The sequence below is a fragment of the Nicrophorus vespilloides genome, unplaced genomic scaffold (assembly GCF_001412225.1).
Source record: "Nicrophorus vespilloides isolate i.1.1-1 unplaced genomic scaffold, Nicve_v1.0, whole genome shotgun sequence".
Classification (NCBI taxonomy): Eukaryota; Metazoa; Arthropoda; class Insecta; order Coleoptera; family Silphidae; genus Nicrophorus; species Nicrophorus vespilloides.
The window spans coordinates 1-5,077 of NW_017096451.1; positions in this window are offsets into that span (position 1 = coordinate 1).

Genomic DNA, 5,077 nt, shown 5'->3' on the forward strand with positions numbered 1-5,077 from the left:
TTTATAGAAACTTGTATGTGCAGATAGTAATTATCTTCTTACAAATGAAGCTTCATTCAATATTTGCTGAATGCAGTTGACACTTGCAGAAGAGATTGTCCACGTAGCGAAGATAATGGTAATGGTTTTAGCAAATCGTTGATATTTGCATTGAAATTGCAATGGAAACAGTCAAAGGTTATGAAGATATGTAAATAATTATTCTAATACTTGCAAGTGCAATTATAAAAATTTTATTTCAACTATTTGGAAATCGAAATTAAAGAAATAAATATAATGGAAACCAAAGCAAATATTTTTGTTTCAGTGAAATCTTCGAAAGACGTACAACTTATTAAATTTACTAATAAATGAGTCTAGTATAGATAAAGAGATGGAATGATGGATATTGCAACAATCTTGATTGTTGTTTAACTAAAACAAAATGTCGAATTTACTAGTAGATTGTAATGGATTGAAGGGAATCTGGTGTAGTCATAGAGACAGAGAGAAAGAGAGATGGATAGAGAAAAATGTGTCGTTTGTGAGTGCGTGTGCGTGTGGTTTTTGTGGCCAAGGCCAACCACTAGCTGCTGCATTTTTCGATATGACGCTACGAAAAAAACGCGTGCGTGCATTTCGGTTCATAGACGAAATATTTAAAAAGAAGCAAAGAAACTAGGAAAACATTCAATTTCTTAATGATTGTAGGTGATTTGGTTATTTCGCGTTGATTGCATTTCGAATGGATCGGTTGCATTTTCCTTAAGGTTTTTGGGGAGTGCGTGAGCTGCACGTTTTTTGGGTGTGTGTGAAAAGACCTAGACTAGATGCGTTCGAGTGCGTGTCTATTTCGTGCTTTTTTTTCCGTTATGCGTTGGACGAGGATAGTTGTAATGGATAAGTGGAGGATCGAGGGGGAGGAAAAAGAGCGACGTCGAAGTTGGCGTCGCTGGATGTGTGTGTGGAGGTGGCGTTGGATGTGTGCTTCTGGTGATGGTGGTGGGGGATGAACACTCGCGTGTGTGTGTGTGAGCGAGAAAGAGACATGCGGGGGGTTTCCCCTAGGCAGAGGGGAAGTTGTCTATTTTTCGTATGCACGGCCATAGCCCTCTTTCTATCTAACCACGAGTTCTCTAGCCTAGAGCAGAAGAGGACACCTTACCCTATGCATATATATGTATATTTGTATGTATGTGTGTGTACGTGTGCGTGTGTATATGTAACATCCATCCCCCACCACCGCCAACCGCGATCGTGGAGACTACCAAAGGACGGACTCCTCCATAGACTGATATCCCGTCCCGAAACGCCGCCGCAACCCCCGCCTCCACCTCTTCTTCTTTTTCCTGCACCCTCCCCTCTAACGTCCCTCCTCGCCTACCCCGTGTCGCGTTGCGTGATACGAAAGCCCACCACTAAATACGGGGTTCCGATAAACATTTTTCAGAATTCGTGCGGGCGTTTTGATGAAAAGTCGTGTTTGTGTGTGTGCGTGTAAAAAGTGCGCGCACGGTGCGTGCATTTCGGACTAGTCAGTCGCATTTCAGATAGCAGTTAACTTGCATTGTCCAAAAAAGCAATAACACCGCGAGACGCGCACAGCCAAAAAGCCAAAATCGAGTGCGGACAACGAACATTGTTTTTATTTTTTATTGTTTGGTTTTTGTTTCGCCGAACAGTTTCCAAGTTTTCGTACACGCACATTTCAACGACGCGAATTGTCGCAGTTTTTTTAATTTTTTTTTTTTGGTTAATTTAAAAATTCTTTTGGTTGTTCGGAGTTTCTTTTGGAATAATACGGATTCTTTCAAAAAAAATAAAAATTTCAAACTCCGCCGAATCTTTGTAGTGTGCAAATGTTTTGAAAACGCGCTCCGCAACTTTTTTGTGCGAACTCTGGGCGCGCGCACATTTCCGAACGATACGAAGAAGAGATTCGCGAAGGAGGCTGGGATTCCCCCCCAGAAAACACGCGCAAGCAAAATTATTTTTGTTTTTTTTGCCTGGCAAAAATCTAACGTAAGTTTTTCCAAATACTATTTTCCTGATCCGTCGCATAAATTTTTTTTCCAAAAATTTCGTATCCATGTTGCATTAAAATCCTTCGACACGTCGACCGTGAGAACGCACTTTTTGTTTCTCTCCACCCTCGGTTTTCCCTTAATTACTTCCCTCTTGCAAATATCTACCATGCGAAATTTCGGGGAGACCACTCGAAAAAAAAATATGCACCCTCACGACTCCGGTTACCGAAGCTTTAGGGACGCATCTATTTTGAATAATTAACGGCAACCCCTTTTTTCTTTCGCAATTAATTGTACAAGAGATATACACTTAATAATAAATAATTTGAAAGAAACACATAATTTCTAATTTAAGAAACAAGATGCAAAGAAATAATTAGCAATTTAAATTGGATGCGATTAAATCGTATTATGGAAAATCTTCTACAATTTTCTTAAAGAATAAATTAAGATTAACAATTGTAAAAAAAAAAATCTTCAAGCGCCATGCGGAACAAACATATGTTTAAAACCCTTTCAAAGCGTTCTTATGGAAATCGTCGCTGGTCCAGAAGGGTTCAAGAGATTCGCTAATTTGCATACGATAGAACCCTAATCTAAAGCAACAATACAAAAAAAAACAGGTCAAAGTCTAAGAGAAACAACTTGCATTCATTAGAATCTGCTCAAAACTCAAATTATCCAAATTTTAAGCGTGCAACTGATTTAATAAGTGGAAATGATCGAGGCGCCATCTGTGAAAATTGTGCTGAAATTCAATCGAATCAAATGCTTCAATTCCTAAAAAAAATTAACAAATTCAATTGTTTACTTTTCGTTGCTACGGAAGCGCCATCCGGAAGGATTTTACAATTATGCAAATACCGTAGGGTCTCGTTGTCATGGAGATTTAGTTTTTCTTTAGGGGATCGGGGGATGAGCGCTAATTTGAATAAAATCGTGTTGCATCTCCTGGACCTTTCAGAAAATTACCCTTTGAGTGAATGCATCATTTCATATAATAGCGGTAGGTCAGAGTCAAGAAACAAAAAACATAAATAAATTATAAAACTCTTTGCGCAAATTTACGCGTTTACCTACTGAGCTTTAGGGGTTTAGTTGTCATGGAAATAATTCGAAAAACATCGAGGAAGATTTTTTCTGTATCGTGAATTACGTTTATATTAGATTCCTTATTAAATATAGGACAGGTATTTTTCAACCCCTTTTTATTTGGCAAATACGCGTCTATTTTTTTTATAATTATTTGCTTTTCTCGATTGAGGGATGAGAGTGAGAGAGAGAGATAGAGACCAAAGAGTTTTCGTATGTACGAATCCTTTCTGGCCAATCAAAATAAACGTCGAAAGGTCAAAGTCAACAAGCGGGAAGGGAAAAAAAATGCGTGTACAGAATGAATCGCTTTTCCCACCAGTAGATTTGTTTATTTACTTTGACTTCCGTTGTTATGGAAATCGGGAAAATGAAGGTTACCGTTTGTGTGCGCCTACAGTTTGTTGCCTCGAAACGTCGTACAACAAATCGCAAAACTTCTTCATTTTTTTTTTAAATTATTTATTTATTAATTTGAGAATATAACATCAGAAATATTCTAATCAAATAATTTAATTATTCAATCGCAAATTGAACTAAAAATTACGGTTAATCTCATTATGCAAATTGTTTAATTAATCAATTGTTTCGTTTATTCGACTCCTCGAAATCGAGTTGCACAATGCAGCGTTTTTCGCGCTTTCGTCGTCATGGTAACTCGATAGCTTTTGTCTGCTATTCTCTTCAGGAGTTTCTCGTTGCTTTTGCAGCCCACCCCAACTGACGAGGGATGCCAGATATGTTTATTTTCGGGCGTTTTTTTCTCTCTACATTCTTCTTTTCCCTCTCTCGCACCTCTCTCTATTCCTCTTTCACTCGTTCTGTCTTCGATACGACTTTCTAAATGAAACGCATCCACGATTACGCGCGTCCTCCACAACGCACAAAAACCAAAGGAGCTAAAAGCTACGAAACAACGCGACAACCGAAAAAAAAAGCAAACTTTCATAAATGACGCGAACGCAAAACAAAATGGATTCCGTGCATTAATAAATGCTTACTTTTCATTGTAAATTGACGATTTTCTAATAAAATTAATCACAAAAAATGTTAATGTTTTAGATTTAAACAACGTTAATTGCGATATTATGAGTACTATAATTAATTAACCGTAAGAAATGGATAAATTACTAAATAAATGAGACACGTGAACAAAACTATGGAATTTAGCACGAAGCATTGAACTCTCCAGTAGGAGATAAAACTTAATCGTCAATATTGTTTGTTGTTTTCTTGTTTTTTTTATTTTTAAGAGCGCAGTTCTCGTCGCCATTCGTTCGTTGTTATGGAAATGCACGTTAGAAACAGGAAATTGGACTTTAAAATCCCCCTTCGAAATTCCCCAAAAATATTATAATACACGAAATTCGGTGCATTAGTAATGCGTCAGGTCAGGTGTGTCTATTCTCTCTCTCTCACTCTTTCCTTTACATTGAACAATGAAAGAAAGAAAGAAGAAAAAATAAACGATACGCTTCTATTAATAATCGACAACAAGTGAAATTGAGTTTCGCCTTTAATTGCCCACATTTGTCCGTGCAATCAATAATACCGAAAAACAAAACAAAACGAAACAGGGTTCTGGCGTGTTCGCAATTTGATGTTTGTTTCTGTAATGCTTTCCTTATAATTATTCTTATCGCATTTGATGGCAATTTTCGTATTCATGTTCAGGAAGTTTGTTTTGCTCTGTCAATAAATAATTAAGTTTAATGCGTTTGATGATAGAAAAAGTGCTTTTGTATAATTGAATAAATTGGAAGTAATATTTTTGTGATGCAAAAAAAATTATGTTGTGAGAGTATAATTTTGGTGGTGTCCATTAAACATTGATGGGAAGTGACATTGCGTTTCGCTAGTAATTGCCCCCCTTTATTTTCGTTGTTCCCATTCGGACAATCAATAATATTAAAAGTTACCGAAAAAAAAAAGAGGAGGAGGGTTAAAAACGCGCGGTGTTTGCATTCTAATAAGAAGTG